We start from the raw sequence: 20,055 nt of genomic DNA, 5'->3' as shown, positions 1-20,055 counted from the left end.
TTTAGCTGTGCCTTTTATTCCACCTCCAGGCTCAGTGCCCACATCTTCAATGAACTCAGGATCACAGTATCCATACGTTTTGTAATGCTCTTCAACTACTGATAAAGCCAGTGATGTTATCATATGTTGGCCCACAGTCCCTCACCTACTGTCTTGTAGACATTGTGTCAATTTAACCTGTGGCAACTTAACACAGTGTACTTACTATTCATCTGACAGAACTGTACAAAAACACTGTACTCAGATGCTAAAGGGGATTGCGAAAAAGTGTGTAATATGGGGCCAGATGTAGCAAATAAAAAATTTGCGAGTTGCAAAGTGCGAGTCCATGCGACTCGCAATTTGCAACTCGCAAATTGGTATGCAGTACGGTGTCTCAGACACCGACTGCGACTCGCTATGGGGTCGCAATGACCCACCTCATCAATATTCATGAGGTGGGTCGCAAATTGCGGCCCCATAGCGAGTATAGGCACTCGCAAACATGGAGGCCTGCTGTCGTCAGCAGACCTCCATGTTCGTGACTGCTTTCAATAAAGCAGTTTTTTTTTTTTTAAGTGTAGCCCGTTTTCCTTAAAGGAAAACGAGCTGCAGTTTAAAAAAAAAACGAAACCTTTAGTTTCGGTTTTTTTTCAGGGCAGGTAGTGGTCCCTTGGACCACTACCTACCCTAAAAAAATTGTTTTGGGTCCATTCACAAAGTGGAAGGGGTCCCATGGGGACCCCTTCCAATTTGCGAGTGGGTTACCATCCACTTGAAGTGGATGGTAACTGCGACACCATTTGCGACCGCGTAGGCGGTCGCAAATGGTATTGCATACCACTCAGAATCGCAAATAGGAAGGGAACACCCCTTCCTATTTGCGATTCTGAAATGCATATTGCGAGTCGGTCCCGACTCGCAATATGCATTTCTGCATAGCAAAGAGGCATTTGCACCTCGCAAACGGCGATTTTCGCCGTTTGCTAGGCGCAAATCCTTTGCTACATCTGGCCCCTAGTCAGTTGCTTAATTGCACTATGTGTGACCAGAAAACCTGAGTTCAAATCCCAGCTCTCCCCCATGACTAAGTTGTGTGATTTAAATCAAATTAATTTACTTCATGTGTCTAGTTTACTTGATAGTAATGTTTGAGAACACATTAAATTAATTCAGGTCAAGATGGATCCTGTGTAAAAATCTAACTTTTATATGTTTCAATAGCCTGTAATGTTCTTCCATCCATAAAAATAGTATTGGCCATGATATAAAGGACGCCTTACAATTTGTTTGCTTTGCTCACTCATGGGTTTATCATGAGGGAGGGTTGATAAATGTTTTGAAGATCATGTTTAGAAACTTCCAACAAATGCCAATGCAATGTTGTGATCTAATATACTAAATTGAATTACTTCTACGTGTTAAGCCCTTACTACATTTTAAAGTCTTTATTATGTTCTAATTTTATGTTTGTTGTGTAATTTGTATCCAGATATTTTGAAGGTTTTGTAGGCTTGTTAGCGTTTAGGGATGAACCAGACCACTGGTTCAGGCCTGGCTCAACTGCAGAGCCATTTTATGACATGGAGAGAGTGGGCAATTAGCCAGGCCCAACATTCTAAGGGGCCTGGCTCCTGCCCGCACTCCACATGCACTACCAATGGACCATTGTGCCTGCAGAGTTTGCCAGGGTGGGAGTATCCTGCTTATTCAACCACTTGATAGTGACTCTTCTGTTTCTGGCCTCTCTACTGAGACTCCTCTCCAGGTATGCAGTACCTTCAGGTACTCATAGCGGGCCTATTTATTTAATTTTAGGAATTGTCTCCCCCTGTTCTTCTCTTTATTTATCCGGTTCTTAGCAATGACTCTTTGAATCAGTTCCTGCGGATCTCCAGTCTGATCTTGACTTCATCCTGCTTTTTAATTCTCTATCTAGAGGTTGGGCTCATAGTTCCAAGATAAATATAGGGTCCATGACCCACATTCTAATGCAGCTGTTGGGACTTCTTGGTACTGTGGGACTACAGACAAGTTGTGGGTACCTCACAGCCTGACATTTGGTGTGAGACTGTCACCCACACCATTTGCTCCTCCTCATTATTTTTTTTAGGTTTGACGTCTAGTGGGGGGTCAGATAAGCCAGATGTGTTTTTTCAACTTTCCTAAACTAGCAGAAGGTGAAAAAATCACTTACCTTAATGTTTCCCAAACTGTTTGCCATGCATATTGAAATGTTTAGAAACATAATCAAAATGTTCTTGTTGCTTTCTCTCCAAGAAAGATTGGGTATATTTGGTTTGGATTGATGCCCTTGACACCGAGCTCAAGGGCATCGATTTACTACTAAACAAGGACATAATGCACCATCTGAATGTAGCATACCTAGATGCAATCTCATACAAAGCACAGTGAATAAGTAGTGCAATAAAAAAAATAGTAAATAAATGCATTGAAAAACCAGGGGGTGTGGCCGCTCCTCCTTTTGTCCTGAATTTTTGGCCTGAGTTTTGACCCTTTGTCCTGAATTTGTGTCCTGAATTTTAACCCTTTGTCCTGAATTTTTTACAGTCTCTCCTGAATGTGAATCATGCCCGGTGGTCACCCTACTTTAAAAACTATATAAGATTGAGATATATTAATATATTACAAAATACAGAATGAGTAAGGAAAGCACTAAGCAATAGCCTCCAGGGGCAAGATAACAAAATGATTATTTTAGAATAAACGATAGGGCAACCAGAAACTTCTAGAGTCCTGATAGCTGTACAACACTCTCATAGAGAGCTCCAAGACAGGGTGGCTCAGTTTGATTACTAGGAATATTTGCCACAGCACTCTGATGTGGAGAGAATGGGTCACCTATTAGCAAAAATGATCCGTCCTGCCATTCCATGTCCCCACATAACAGCGATCCAGCACTGATGGGCAGATTGTTCAACATCAGGAAGACATAAACAATTTGTTGCAGCATACTACCAAGGCTGATTTGTGAACAGAACTAAGCAGCGTAGGTAGATAGTAGAACAATACGTCGGAGTGGTGGCTCTCTCCAGCATCCACAGAACAGAATGGAAAGTGGTGCAACAAATTTCTCCTGAAGTAAAACCGTCCATAACGGATGGGGATTTACAGGGTAATTTTAAGTCTAGGGGTGCTGATGAATGCAACTGGGGGCAGGCTGCATTGAGATATGGCACCTATCAATAAACACTGGTACAGCAAATTTCTCCAGAGAAAACTAAAAATGGCCTTATCACAGCTACACATGTCAGGCTCCAGGTAGTGATGGGCTCTCCCTGGAGTTTTATAAGACATTCCTGGCACATTTATCAGGTTGCCTTCTTGACATGTAAATTGTAGCACTGGTGAAAGGGTTGCTTCTCAAGACAACTAAAGAAGAGATCATAGTAGGGCTCTCGAAGGGAGGGTCATACTGTTTGCTTTCATTGACACCACTGGTCCATCAAGACTAAAGTGGGTTTGCCCCAGAAAACAGTGCAACTCCCAACGTGCGCAATCATTCAATGTGATCAGTAATGAATGTCCTTAGTGGGGGTAAGCAATAACAGCCTCAATAGATACGAGAAAGGCCTTTGACTTTCTGGAATGGAAGCATTATGACTGTTTTTTCGTCTATGGAATCAGGAAAACAAGATTACGCTGCTGGACTCCCTTCCTACCTTGTGGAGAGATCGCAAGCTCATCCAGCAAGCGACAAAGCAGTGTTCCCCCCTCACCCTGTTGCTCTTTGTATTAGCATTTGTATTAACAGTGGAGCCATTGTTGAGTCAATTGAGGAACATCGGCCTACCAATACATGGTTGCACCCCGTCATCTCTCTATATGCAGACAACATTTGATATATGTAAAAGATCATTTATATCCCAGCAACGTTAACTGAACCACCCCGGTTTTCAGAGGCATCCGGCCTCCGAATGAACATGCCCAAGTTGTGTCTCTCCCCAGTAACTGATGTGGAAGAGGAGAGGCTAGCACTGACAGTACCAGAGGTGCTACAGGTTTTGCCCCACATGTTCAAATGCTATGTCATTGGGGTATATATTGACTCTACTGATGTGGAGCCAGGAAACCTTAGAAGAGCAATAATGGTGGATAGGTCATCTGGCACTTTCTCATCCCAGTTGCTGTTGTTGCAATGGGCGGAGACACCCTCTCTAATATGGTCCTTTTGCACATATTACTCTATTTGTAAACATTTCACTACTTTCAGGAACTGTCCACCTTACTGATGGAGTTGGTGACAAGGTCGGCGGGTTGGCGACAAGGGCCCTAGAGAAACTGTTCCATGGACGAAGGAGGATGTTGTAGACTTTGAATCATACTACTTTGTTGCCCAACAGCAATGCCTAACAATTTTATTTGCCCCAGGGGTGTAGCATGAGTATAATTACACGTGCAGAGAACTATCTTAACAGTCATCTACGAATACCTCTTGAGTTCCTCAAATCAAGCCCATCCACTTTTCATATGATTAAATGAAGAAAACCTCAACTAGCATTGGGATCTGAACCTCATAGTAAAGTAGTCCTCCAAGCTGTTTTTCTGCCTTTTTGGCCATTTCCCAATGTTTCTTTACTTGCGGAAACAGCAGACAAGTCGTTCTGGACAAGAGCATGGGTGACTTTGATAGACTTCCTATGAGACTCAGCAAGTTTCATGCCATTTAAAGAATTAGCCCTTACATACGGAGTACCAGTTAGACGCCTAATGCACACATCTATGACTAAGGCAATAGCTCACACCTGTGAGGGAGGAGAAGAGAAGCCAGAGGCTAACACATTCACAAAACATTTCTTTTGCTGGGGTGAGATGAGGCACTTTGTCAAAGCAACCTGCAAGTCCATAGGGAATACTAGGCAAATAGCTTATAATCCTTGAAAGGCAAATGGAACACAGATCTAGGAGACCTGACGGACACTGAGTGGAACCGGGTACTGCGGTATACCGCTGTAGTGTCTTGGAATATGAGGTTCCAACATCTGTAGTTTAACTATATTCACAGAACTTACCTGACCCCTGCATGTTTGTATGATATCCACCCAACACGATATTGGTTTACCCCAGATGTAGAATGGCAGCATTAATTCACATGACATAGTATTGTGTGGTGATTAGCAGCTGTTGGCAAGAGATCACAACAGTTGTGTCAGACCTGACTGGTAAACACATTATAAATGAGGCCAAGGTATGCTTGCTTGGCTTAATACTCCATACTAAAACGGGTAAGTCCAGAAGAAAATTTACTGATCTGGCATTAATCGTTCAAAAAGGCTAATTGCAATGCATTGAAGTCCTTCCCTTCCTCCAAGCCTAGCCAGATAGAAGTCTGACCCTCCAAAAATGCTATGCTCAAAATGGCTGCCAACAACAGTTCATCAGTTGGTGTCTCTGGAGTGAGGCCACACTGAATTGGAAACCTTTAGTGCAGGCCATCTCCCCTAAATCAAATGATTGTCCTCTGTATATGATATGGGTGTGGACTCCATGACATGAAATCAGAAAATAGCAAGTGCTGGAAGGTCTTTTTCTAAAAGCTCTGCATGTGCGAGCACAGATGGGTGATTGGCAGTGCATTCACACACACACACACACACACAACACACACACACACTGGGCTCTAATTCAGTCATAAGTTACTTTGGTGGTATAGTGAATGGATAAAACGGTCACCCAAGCCCTCGTAAGCAGCAGACTGGACTACAGCAATGCAGGAACGACAGCCAAGCTCCAGAAAAGACTGCAAAGCATACAGAACGCCTACGCACGCCCCATCCTTGACATCCACAGCCACATCACAGCCTCACCGCCAAGGCGTGGAACACTCTTCCTATCCACCTGCGATAGACAAAGGACTTGCTAACCTTCAGGAGACATCTCAAGACCTGGCTGTTCGAGCAGTAGCAATACCCCCCTCAGCGCCTTGAGACCCTCACATGTGAGCAGTGTGCTTTACAAATGCTATGATAGATTGATTGATTAACAGGGACCAACTCAGATAATATGAACACACAGTTTATGTTTTTACATAGTATATGTTTTTGAGTTGAACAAAATTGATTGACTGGAGTGACTAGTCCACCACCTGGTACATATTCCTTTCATGTAACTGTAGATAAGCAATGTGATTACAAATACAGTGGATATGTGAGTGAAATTATGAATGGCAATATGCCAGAGTGTCCTCTGGGCAATAACGTTAAACTAAAAATTAGAAACCAATAAATATCAATTAAAAAAGTCTCTCTGTGAACAATGTGACTGGGTTCTGTTTTTTGATGGTGTCAGCATTGTCAACTGCATGAGCTGAGTTTTGATTAGCATAAGCTGCATCTTTTTTGCCGCTGAGTGTTTTGTTAGATAACAAGTGGAATGAGGAGTAGATTGTTAGTCTTAGAATGATATACACGTTTGTAGTAGGGGTGCACATGTGTGATAGACGGAGAACGGTAATTGTGCATTGTGTTCTTAGAACCAGGCTTATGACTCTCCTCTAAAGCAAAGTGCAAGCTTTTAATTGAGGTTCACTCTTACAGTTATCCATTCATCATTTCAATAGTCTCTGTCGGGATGCTGGGGGGTGTGCTGGCGTTTCTCCTTTACTGAGAAGCAGAAAAAACGGAGGGACCAATTTCTTGCACTCTTTAGCGCCTCCCCCTCCCGCGCCACCATGTGTTCGCCACATTTAACATACACTTCACAATGGTGGTAGTTAAGGAACTGGCACCCGATTTTTTTATGCTAGTTTGGTGCTTTGCAGGATTAGCATTATAAATTTTGACACTAATCCAGAAAAGCACATAGGCGCCCATTGAAAACAATGGGAGCCTTATTTTAACGCCTGATCTGTGCAGGCATTAAAAATTATGAAAAAAATAGTGCAAATAAATATTTTAGATTTCTTTGCACCATTTTTTTGGCCCCCCAACAGGGAAACACCCACATTGCATACATTACACCTGGTGCAGGGATAATGTGGAGCAAGGGGTTACAAAGTGGCACAATGCATACATTGCTTCACTTTGTAAATATGGCACATAGAAAAAGCAACTTTAGCGCAGCCTTAGAGTAAAATAAAGATGCTATGGAGGAGCTGAGGTGGCGCTTAGGGCTCTTAAATATGCCCCAGAGTGCCCTATTTAGAATATGGTAGAGAGGGTATTCCACCTTAGCAGCAGAGTACCTCTCATCCAAAGTGAATGTCCCCCGCCTCATTTTGACTTAGGCAGACCTATATTTAGTTTGTCGATGATGGAAGCTACTCCGTCTCCGACATCCACATACACATCTAGTGGCAAGAAAGAGTAACAGCTGTCAGAGTTTTGCCATTTGTCACCAACCCTATTTAGAGTAGGCGGACAAATGGCAAGTTTTCACTGTCTGTTACCGCTAGGCAAAACCTGATGGTAAAGGACAGTAAAAACTATCAACTCAACACAATGCCAGGGGAGAAAATTCCCATCGCAAGAATAGCTTTTGGGTTTTGTTTTTAATTTTTTTAAAAAAACATTTCAAATATGACGGAAGTCTCCATCATGTGGACAGGGCCGTCCGTCATCAAACATTCAATGCATTTACAGGAACCATTGTGATGGCAGTTCCTGTAGATGCAAGAGGTGCCCGCTGCGCCAGTGAACATCTCTAAATCTGGCTGGCGGAGTACTTTCATTATGCCGGTAAAAAAACTAGTCTGCCATGGTGACGGTACATACTCTATCATCCAACTTATAAATCAGGCCCTGTGTTATATGGGCATTTTTTAGAGCCGCTAGCACCACCTTAGCGCCGCCATACCGTCATTTTTTTATGCTAAGGCAGTGCTAAAGTGGCTTTTTCCATGCACCATATTTACATAGTGGCTCAATGTGTGCATTGCGCCTCTTTGTAACTCCTTGCACCACATTATGCCTGTGCCAAGCACAATGTATGCCAGGGGGGTGTTCATCCCATTAGGGCGGCCGAAAAAATGGCACAAAGAAATCTAAAAGATTTATTTGCGCCATTTTTTTCAGCATTTGTAATGTCTGCACAGGCGAGGCCTTAAAATGAGGTTCCCTTTGTTTTCAATGGGCCTCTAGGTGCTTTGCAGGATTAATGTCAAAAGTGTTTATGCTAAACCTTCAAAGCGCCAAAGTAGCATAAAAATATGGTGGTATTATGGGGACGATAAGGGGTGCAAGGAAATTGATGCTGCACTGGGTGCAGCGCCCCATTTCTTGAATATGCCCCTTAGGGCCTTGAATGGTTAGTGGAGTTAATGTATTGTGCTAGAATGTATGCAGTGCTGAATAGTACATAAACCAAGTTATTGTGTCCAGGATATTTGAGGAATTCCTGAAAGGCAGAAACAGAGATTTGCTGGGTTGGTGGTGCAAAATGGTTGAGCTGATCAAAAATATGGGTTACTGGGTCTTGGTTGCTTGTGGGGCTGCTAAAAGATTAGCAAAACATAGGGCCTGATTTCAAGTTTGTTGGAAAGGGTACTCCACCACAAATGTGATGGATATCCAATCCGCCTTACTGCAAGTAGATTATAGCCTCATGGCACTTGTAACAAGCATTTGCAATGCAATGGATCTTGCGTTTGCTCAAGTTAGAGCTATTAGCATTTTAAACCCCTAACCAGACGTTCCTTGCCACATAAACTGAAAAGTAAAACAGTTTCACCAAGCAAGCCTACGACTCCATGAGCACGAAGCAGACACACAAAAGGAAACAGAAGTTCACTTGCAGTGAAACATATCGGCAAACGTGCAATTATCAATATAACCAACAAAAGTGCGACTATCCATGTAACATGATTGATGTCATGCAAAGCGCTCCACTACTGCCCAGCGAGATCACGCTGCTGCGAAATAAACAGAAAAAGTAGTTCAGAAACTATATGGAAAACATGGAGCTTCATATGATTTCAGTAGTTGGCCGGCGAGCTTGAGGAGGGCTAAACACCGGAAAAGGCATGATGTGCGCAAGCCTTTCACTAACGAAATCAAGCACATTTTAAAAGGCAAGCCCACGAACCAACCAATCTGATGGGCATGGTTAAAAGCCCATAGAGAGATTATACCAGGGACAGAGCACTTTGCGCGCTCAACCGTAAAAATGTGGAAGGGATATCCGTCACTTTTGTTCTGGAGTATCTGGCTGCCAAACTCTAAATCAGGCCTTTATCTGTTCTGTCCTGATTGATTCTAGTGCCCCTGGTGGTAGTAAAACCAAGAATTTGTGTTTTGAATGCTTTTTGGTTCTGCAGAGGTTTATTTATGTTTATCCAGTATTGAAATATTGGAAATTAATTTGCTGGGACCTGCGTAGTTACTTGAGAGCGAGAAAAACGAAATGAGGGGTCCTGAAATTGTTTGTGAAATGTATTTCTGTTTTGTGCGCATCCACTTTTTAAAACTCTTGGAGTACTAAATTAATAAGCAGGTACAAAATTAATAAAGGGCCAAGATCGCCTCTAACGACCTTCCCCAAAATCATACAGATTTTGTACTTGCAAAAACTCCCAGAAACACGTTTAAAAGGCATGCACTTATTACACAGGCAAAAGTACTTTTCATCTGCGTCCTGTTTAGGAAGAATCAGGTTCAAAGGAGAACTTTGGCTGAAAAAATGTTAATTTCACCAAGCGCCTGTCGCACTTGAGCAATACATCACGTGCCACAAGATAATGGCGTCTTCCAAGGCAAATGAAATCTAGCTTGTGGGAGCAAAGCCTTCTGTGGGCCAAGTCCTGTTCTGTGGAACTTGTTATCATTCCAGCCCGTGGCAACTTCCACATTTTAAAGCGTTGAGGTAGCACCTACTTATTTTAGACCTTCAGAAAGACCAGCACAAAGCGACACTGAAAAAGGTAGTGGGCGCCTTAAAAATGTGCTCGCTCATGCATTCTAATATTGAGATCATTACATGTATCGTGCTCTGAATTCATTTTGCAGAGTGAGAGTAAATTTTTACTATGGTCTTGAAAACGGCCCAAATTTATACTTTTTCACGCAAAACTGCGCTAACGCAGATTTGCGTGAAAAATCTTACCACCAGCTAGCGCCATTCCAAGATGCCGGCAGGGCGTCTTATTTATGGAATGGCAGTATCCGACGCAAATGGTGGGCTATCGTCTTGGAAAAAGACATTAGCCGAGTGGGGGTGGCGGTATGGGAGAAGGGGGTTTTGCACCAAAAAAATACGTTAGGCTGGTTAGAGTAAAAAAAGATGACTCTAGTCAGCCTAGCGTAATTTCTTGTTGCTAAACCTACAATACCACAACACTCCTGTCTTATAAAAGACAGGAGTCTTGCCCACCACCCCAATGGTCAGCACAGGGGACAGGGGTCCTCTGGGCATGGCCATTGCACTCAGTGCCATGTAGGTGGGCCCATTTCAGGCCCCCCAATGGCACTTAAAAAAAATATATATACCCCCCTCTACTTAACTATACTTACCTGGGATGGGGTCCACCATCCTCCTCTCTCCCTCTTGTGTGGGTGGGGGTGTCCCTGGGGCCTGGGAAGGGCACCTGTGGACTTATTCCATGGTGTTCCACCATGGAAATTGGTCCACAGGTCCCCTAACGCCTGCCCTGATCCAGGTGTTAAATAATGGTGCTAAGCAAGCTTAGAGCCATTATTTAGGCCCTTCCGTGCACCATTTGTCTACAGGAGGATAAATAAGGCACCTTGGCCTTAGAGTCATTTTTTGCAAGGTAGTTTCCCCCTAGCAAAAAATGACTTTAACTCCAAAACTTAACTCCAAAACTTTGGCGCTAGACAGGTCTAGCGCCAAAGTATACATTTGGAGTTAGGTTTGTGGTGAATTAGAGTCCAAAAAATGACGCTAATTCAGAGCAAAGCAAGTATAAATTTGGGTCTTTGTTCTCAAAATGAGAGACATGAAAGTTTTGCAAAAGAGCACTTATATTTAGGTCACTGCCGCCCTCCCACAGAAATAACATACCCTGCCTTGGACCCCAAGCAATGTAACTGGTCTCCTCTAGGAACCCGGCCACTGCCACATTCTCAGAGCATTGCTGCAATTTCCCTCCAAGAGACAAAATCTCTCTGAATCACCCTGCATAGGATTTAAGCGTCAAATGCCTTCTAGGAGCACTGTAAAGCTCTTACCAATAAAAATGTAATCACAAACAATTTTGAAAGCCAAAAGCATAACTGCAATATTATTACTTGCTTCGCTCTATCCTGTCAATCCACAAGCATAGAAAAAAACACAATTCAAGAAAGCTTTCTTATAAATCCTCTTAGGCTGGAGAGCACCCATAAGTAGCATTTTCCACATACTTATCTCCCTTAATCTGAAAAGATGAAGTCCACATGCTTTAGTTTGCCGGAATAAATTGCTACCTTCATTGGCGGTTATTCTCGGAACTGGCAAGTCGCTGAGGCCTACATTTGAAAAACAGGGGCAAGTGACTTTTATCGTTCATTGCGCTTTTCAACAAACAGAAAATGAATTTGTTAAAATGCGGATACAGGTTAGATTTAACCACAGCTTTATTCCTGTACCACCAACCCAGGACAGAGCGGCTACACTCAACGCTCACTCTGTCCAACTGCCAAAGAACCTCCTTTGCTCATCACTCGCACAAGGAACCCTGATGAAGTGAGGGTTCTAATATGTGCCTTACATTGACAGAATCATAACCAGGTAACTAAAACACATCCCCCTTACCCCAAATCAAACACTAAAGAAAAGATAGGGAACATGTTTTAAAAGGAAAGAAAAATAATATTTACATACTAGGAAGGAAATATAACTTACTACATATTGCTAACAGGTTTCCACTATGATGTAAAAATATGCAAATCTACTGCATGTTACTATACAGATTATACTATGTTGCGATTATAAGCAAGGCACCATGTGTTAAGCACAGTACCAATAAATTCTAATGCACAACATCTTTTAACCATTTTGGTTCAGAGCGTAACCTGGAAGAAACCTTGGTCTGAACCCCGCCCTCGGACTCATGACTATTTTTCATTCCTTGGTTCTCTGGAGAAGTGGAATCTTTCACAATCCTGGACATACTCCACACATCTCCATTATCCAAAACAACAACATTTTTTCTTACTTCCTTAATACTGTAAGGACCCTTGAATCTCGATCTTCCCTTTGTTACAAAAGTAGGATCCTTTACCAGCACCATGTCACCAATCTTCCATTTAACATTAGAAACGCCCCATTTTGAGTCATAACGCAATTTGTATTTCCCTTGATAGTTCCTCTTACGGTCATATGCCTTATTGACCCTCTTAAAGTCAAAATGATCAAAATCCTCCAGCTCCAATCTGTTTTTCATCCAAGCTGGAAACCTTTTGGTGCACCCTGACCTGCCTCTCATATACTCAAAAGGAGCAATGTTGGTAATACTATTAGGGGTATTCCGATGTGCCCACCACAAGTCTCTGAGCAAACCAGCCAATGGAGCTCTGGTCACAACAGCCTCTTGTACACATGATTTAACCATTCTATTCATACGCTCTGCAAGACCGTTAGCCTGAGGTAAATAGAGAGCTGTCCATAAATGTACCACAGCCAAAGATTCCAAGAAAAGTTTCATTTCTTGAGATGTCAGCTATACCCCATTGTCCGTGACCAAATGACTTGGCACACCTTCCCGAGAAAATTCTTCCCTCAGAAACTCAATAACCGTTCTGGTGTCTATCGAACACACACACTTCGTTACCACCCATTTCGATGCATAATCAACCAACAACAATACATACCGTTCATTGGCAGGCAAAAGATGAAAAGGTCCCATGAAATCAAGACCCAATTTCAACCAAGGCTTCTCGGGTGTTTCTACAGGGTACAGTGGAGCTTTCCTCATAACCTTACTTTTGTCACTGCATGCGCAAGATACACAATCCTTCACAACAGCCTCTGCATCTCGGTCAAGCCCAGGCCACCAGTACACAGCTCTCAGTCTAGATTTGGTTAAACTTCTGCCCAGGTGTCCTTCATGAGCCAAGTTAATTATTTTACTTCTCAAAGCAACTGGAGGTATGGACTTAGAACCCCCAAATAATCCACCTTCACTCAAACTCAGCTCATCTCTTACATTCCAATATTTCCTCAACGAATCAGAGATATCTTTATACTCTGGCCAACCTTTCACAATGAACTCTGCAAGAGATTTCCTGTCAGGATCCTGCTCTACTGCCACCTTCCACTCATCTTGAGTAATAGCCATTTCTCTCACCCAATTGATCACCATCGATACATCAGAAGAATCATCAATGGAATCATCCTTACAGTTGACAGAAGCACGGGACAAGAAATCCGCTACCAAAAAATTATATTCCATCAGCCCTTCCACCCATCTTCTTATCCTAGGTGTGAGGTCATCTCCTTTTTTTGCAGAAAAAATTTGGACAAGGGGTCTATGATCTGATCTGACCACAAAAGGTAAACCCCATAAGTAAAACCTAAAATGTTTGATTGCCCACATACACGCTAGTGCCTCTCTCTCTATAACTGAATAGTGTTGTTCAGCTTCTTTAAGAGAGCGAGACGCAAAGGCAATGACTTTTTCTTCCTGGTCTATCCTTTGAATCAAAACGGCTCCTAAACCCTTGACACTTGCATCCGTGTACAAGAAAGTTTTTGCGAAGGCATTAAAATGCCCCAAAGTGGGCATTTTACCGATACTATCTTTGACAGACGTGAAAGCAGAAATGCAATCAGCAGTCCAATTAAACTCACACCCTTTCTTCAGGAGAGATCTTAGGGGTTGAGTTACACTAGAAAAGTTAGCAATGAACTTGGAGTAATATTCTGCCAATCCCAAAAAGGATCTGACGCCATCTTTATCCCTGGGCTCAGGTGTTCGGATGATGGAATCAACTAATTCTATCTTGGGCTTAATTCCATCACCTGATATGGTGTGACCAAGGTAAGCTACTGAAGTGACCCTGAATTTGCACTTCTCTTTCTTAACAGTGAGACCTGACTGGGCAAGCTTCCTCAACACTTTCCTGAGAATTCCATCATGGTCACTTACAGTCTTACCATGGATCAAAATGTCGTCTTGGAAAAATAAAATCCCAGAGATCCCTTCAAGAGTCTTCTTCATAACCCTTTGAAAACATGCAGCTGCTGAAGCCAATCCAAATGGCATTCTTAAGAATTGATATGCTCCCACTGGTGTTACAAAGGAGGTGAGATGCCTAGATTCAGGATGTAAGACAATCTGATGGTAAGCAGAGGATAAGTCTAACACACTGAAGATTCTCGACCCTCCCAACCGCAATAATTCCTCAGATATGTTCGGAAGAGGTTGGCAATCTACCCAAATATGCCTGTTTAGATCTCTAAGATCCACGCACGTGCGAATCTGTTTTCCATTATCCTTGGGAGCCAAAACCACAGGGGCAAGCCATTCTGAAGATTCTATCTCCTCAATTATTCCCGCATCCAACAACTTATTCAATTCAGCCTTGAGAGGCTCCATCATCAGTCTCGGAACCCTCCTTGCCTTGTGCACGGATGGCACTGCACCCCTATTTTAGTATTATTCTGTGCTCGAAATTGGTTAAACACCCTAACAAGTCACAGAAAACTTCAGGAAATTCTTTGAAAATCTCTAGGTCAGCATTATCATCACTCACCACTGAAACTTGAGAATCAGAGTTGGGATCCAATCTAATTCCCATGTCACGCTGGTGACGCCAACCCAGAAGATTATTCCCTCGCTTGGCTACATAGACTTTACCTATAGTGGATTTATTCTGAAACTGGATTTCCATAACCTTATAACCAATTACATCTATTTTCGTACCACCATAACTGACGGGGTTAATGTCTGGTTCAATTAAGGAATTACAGTTCTCACCAAATACTGCTTGCCAATTCTTGTCTCCTACCGTGGTGTACGGGGAACCTGAGTCTGCTAAAACTTTAACAACCTTGCCATCAAGACGAATTGTGCATTCAGGCAAAATAATGGGCCCATCATCAACCATACCCATGCTAATTCCTACATGATTAATATTTGGCTCAACGCATAGAACCATCTTATTAATATTATCAGTAACAGCATCTACTGTACTCTGTTTGTCACTATTACAAATTCTCGCATAATGGCCTTTTTTCCCACATTTCCTACATGTTGAATTGCGTGCAAAACAGTTTGGGCTATTCGCTGAGTGCCCAGTATTGCCACAACGATAACACCGTAGTCCTGAATGTTTCTTCTTCTCCTGGGATGATACATCAAAACCAACTCTTGAAATCTCTTCCTGAACTGGTGACGCTTGTGCTAAGCACAAATTATCTCCTTCATGATTGTTCATTTCTTTGATCCAGCTATTGGTGCTCTCCATACCTTCTACGATCACAATAGCCTCTCGCAAATTGGGATTCTTTGTTAAAAGCTTCTCCTGAACCCGCTTGCTGTTAGTACAGCGAACTAATTGGTCGCGGATAAGAGAATCAGAGATGTCTCCAAAGTCACAGGTATGTGCTAGAGTACGTAAGGCAGCAACAAAGTTCCCAACACTCTCCAATTTACCTTGAGATCTCGCAAATAATTTGTGTCTCTCTAACACCACATTAAGTTTGGATTCAAAATGAGCTGCCAACATAGTTATAGACATGTCATAAAAATCTCTTGGTTCACCTTCCGCTCCTCCAAAGGGTAATGTTTCAAGACTGTCATAGATGTTCCTCCCTTCAATGCCCAAATTGTGTAAAAGAACAGCTTGTTTCCTAGCTGGGGAAAATTTTTCCCCACCAATTGCTATTAAATATGAGTCAAAAAGATTTTTCCAACGCTTCCAGGGTAAAATGGGCTCACCTTTATCAGAGAGAAAAGGAGGAGGTTGAGACATCGTGGTTGCAGACATCATTGTAACAGTCAGTAAAATCCCTAACAAATTCCAATAATAAAGAAGCTCACAGAGGTCAGCAGTCTAGTTTCTTTTTCCAGTCCCTTTGGTAACAGGAATACAGTATCAAGCAGTTGAATGCAGAGACTCTGCAGTGCTTCTAGGTGGTTACTAGGCAACACAAGTGCATCAGAAGAAAACAGACAACCGTGTCACGAGACAGGAATGTGCGCAGTTGCCTCACGCGCAACAATCAACAGATGGCCAAAAAAAACTTAAATGTTCATGAAATGTCGGAAGGAGACGCCAACGCCACCACGGACGAACATATGGCCACAGGGAGAACTGCTTCAACTCGCGGCGGACGCACAGAAAGTCTTACCGCGAGCTGCGGCGGCAAACCGCAGCGGCGTCTCTTCTCATGCAGTAGGCAAGAAATGGATGGTCCCACAGGGACAATCACGGACCGGAACGACGGCCCAACAGGAACGGCCCTACAGGACTCACCCACATGCGGCCGCAAATACCGGAATGAAGCAAGGCAATTCCAACGGTGGGTCCAGGGTTGGTGGCAGCGCCTGTGACAACCAGGCCCTCGTCGCCAGTGTTAAAATGCGGATACAGGTTAGATTTAACCACAGCTTTATTCCAGTACCACCAACCCAGGACAGAGCGGCTACACTCAACGCTCACTCTGTCCAACTGCCAAAGAACCTCCTTTGCTCATCACTCGCACAAGGAACCCTGATGAAGTGAGGGTTCTAATATGTGCCTTACATTGACAGAATCATAAGCAGGTAACTATAACAGAATTGTTGGACAGGGGCTCAACCTGGGCTTAAATTATACAGGTCGATGAAGATGATGGGCCAGGATTTATTTTTGGTAACCGGCACTTATTTTTCATCACCAGATTTTGAGCCAGAGTGAGGAGAGGAAGGAAGGAACGAGAAAGAAGGGAGAAGAGAAATATATGGGTCCCTGAGCTTTTCTTTGCTTACAAATCAAACACCTGGCCTCGCTGTCATAATTTTAGAAGGTGCACGGGCCCGGTGAAGAGGGGCAACCTCCAATCCAATTACAAATGCCTTGCAATTCAAAATAAGGAGTTATGGAGCTGATTTCCTACGTATTAGAACTCTGTATGTGCAGCTGCCTTTGAGGAAAAAAAAACGAGACTTAGGGCCTCATTACAACATTAGCGGGTTGTAACCGCCGGGCGGCTGCCAATACAACCGCACTCCTGCGGTGCCCATTTTGACATCCCCGCTGGAGATGGAGCTGGCGGTGTTGCGGCCGTGCGACGGGTGCAGTTGCACCCATCGCGCTTTTCACTATCTGCATAGCAGACAGTGAAAAGCTGCATGGGGCCCTGTCAGGGGGCCCCTGCACTGCCCATGCCGGTGCAGTGCAGCGGCCCCCAGGGGCCCCGCGACTCCCCGTACCGCCAACTTTTCCTGGCGGTTAAAACCGCAGGGAGAAGGCTGGCGGTCGGGGACTCGTAATCCCCTGGGCAGCGCTGCTGGCAGCGCTGCCCTGGCGGATTACTACCGCCGGGGCCATTGTTACGGAAAACCGCCGGCCCCGGCGGTGCTTCCGTCATTTTAGCCCTGGCGATCTCGTACCGCCAGGGTCAAAATGACCCCCTTAGTTTTTCATTTACATAGGCCACAGTAAGGAGGCTAATTTAACCAAGTGAGGTTAATCAAGTGAGGTTAAAGGCCAGCGTTTGCCTACTTCCTTCCTGAATACGACGTGAGAGATAAAGAATAAGGTGTGATCCTCACCAAAAAAAAGTCTAACGTGAGGTTTGTTAATTGCTGGGTTTGCAAATACCTAATTTTCGAACGTTTTCTCCGGAATTCCACATGTATCGAAACGTACTTCACGATTGCCTCAGTTATATTAGGCAGGTTTGACCTGCAGAAATTTGACAGCGTAATTTTTCCATTGGTACGCTCAAAGAACACACATACTTATGTTGTTCAGCACTTCGGGCTGAAGGAGTGGGAGAAAGAAAATTGAGAAGAGGTGAGTTTAGTGGATTGCCCTGGCCTGGGGCTGACTGGAAGCGTGTTTCACACCCTCCCTACATTGTGAAAATGAACAAAACGGAGGCCTTCATTTTGACTTTGGTGGTCTTTTGCAAAGACCGGCATAGAATCGGGCGCCAAAAGACCACCAGTGCTGGCGGTCCGAAGACCATCGTATTACAAGGTATCTACAAGATTTCCGCCCATAACCGGCAGAAATCTGACACCCTCGGCCTGACAGATGGTGGGTGAGAGGCGATTCCACCGCCAGTACCGCCATGCTGGAAGGGCTCCGCCCACCATATTACGAGCAGTAATATGGCATGACGGTCCTTGCACAGTAGTGTAGCATTGACGGTGGAACCGCCAACATCCACCCCCTTCTGGACTACCACCTCGACATGGGCTGCTATGCAGCCCAGATAGGTAGGTGGACCACCCGGAAGGGGGGTGTGTGTGTGTGTGTGTGTGTGTATGGTACGTGCATATGTGTGGTGTGCGCGTGTATGTGTGCAAGCTTGTGTGTGTCGGAATGGGTGTATGTGCATGTGTGTGTGACTAATGCGTGCGTGGTGTGTGAGCGAGTGGGGGTGTTTGGATGTATGCGTGCGGTCAAATGGGGGTGTTTGGATGTATGCATGTGGTTGAGTGGGGGTGTTTGGATGTATGTAGGTGGTCTAGTGTGGAAGTTTGGATGTATGAGTGCGGTCAAGTGGGGGTGTGTGTCAAGAAGTGTGTGAGCAAGTGGGGGTGTTTGTCTGCAAGTGTGTGGACGTGTGGGGATGGTTGTGCTGGCGACAGGAATGGTGATTCCTGTCACCGGGTGCCTTACCGACAGGCTTTTTGTGGTGGGGCAACTGCAGGCGAAAAGCCTGGCAGTTTGCTGCCTCACGGTATGGCTGGTGGTCTAAGGCATGCTGCCGACCCAGAGGAGCTCACTGCCAGCAGCGCTGGTCAGACCGCACAGACGGGACTGGCGACGTTGAGGCGGTTTGGCTCCAGCCAAACCGCCAAACTCATAATGCGTCAGTCTTTACCGCCGGGACCGCCACACTTGTAATGAGGGCCGGAGTGTACCGTGGCGAGGGGGTGTGGACTGTGCAGGTGTGGAAAGTAGCTTTTAATGTGTGTTTGAGGTAAATATCTACTTTGAGAATTGGACTATATGAGGAGGCATCCCTGAATGTAGCCAAGCAGAAAGACAGCAGCACTTTCAAATTGTCCAGGGTCTGGAATAAGGAAATCAACTTTTGTTATGTGAGTTGCTTGTGGAGTTCATTTTTGGTGCCATAAGCCTTCTTCAAAGAACGAAGAGGAAGTAAGGAACAGGAGAGCAGGTTTGAGGCATTTTGAGGGTAGGTATGGGGGAGGGTGATGGTGATCTGTGGCTTATACTTAGGTTTATGTTAAAGCACTGGGGGGGCTCGTTTACAAAGAAATGAAGAAGCATGGTGCTGCAAGCCAGCTTGCTGCGTCACACCAATTAAAAAAGTGCAGGGTCTTATTTACCGAAATACAATGCATCCCTGTACTTTCCTCTGCGCTGGAGTACAAACTACTAGTTTGTATGCGTGCGCAGGCACCCTTGCACTATGGTGCAAGGGTATCTGTGTTGCAGGGATGATTGTTTATGTGCAGGAAGGGAAACCTTCATGCATTATGCTATCATTAATGGCTTTTCCTCTTTCTATGTGTGCTGTAGACTGCAGCACACAAAGAAAGAGAAAAAAAAGGGAAGAAATAATGCTATTTCTCCCTGTTGCATCTGCATCCCTTTAATGCCTAACCTGTGGTGGCGTAGGAATATGACACCTTCCCAGCCTTTTTAATATAGGAATGCGAAAGATTGCATAGGTGTTCAGTGGGAACACCCACAGCAACACCCATCGAATGCGCCTTTCAAGCAAAGTTATGCATTAAAGGGGACCATATTTACAGGGTCATGAAAAGCCATGCAGGGTGACTTTGCATGGCCTTGTAAACATGGGGCGGCACACTGCGCCACTGAAGCGTAAAAAAAAAGGCGCTCCAGTGGCGCAGTGTGCCGCTAGGAGCTTGTGAATGAGGCCCTGGTGTCCACTGTTAGCAACATAAGGGTTTACTGGAGCTATGTTGGGAACTACATAAAGTATTTTGGGAACTATCTGAGGTTCTCTTGCTATATAATGCCATCT

This window comes from Pleurodeles waltl, chromosome 9 (assembly GCF_031143425.1).
Source record: "Pleurodeles waltl isolate 20211129_DDA chromosome 9, aPleWal1.hap1.20221129, whole genome shotgun sequence".
NCBI classification, from domain to species: Eukaryota; Metazoa; Chordata; class Amphibia; order Caudata; family Salamandridae; genus Pleurodeles; species Pleurodeles waltl.
This window is presented reverse-complemented; position numbering follows the sequence as displayed.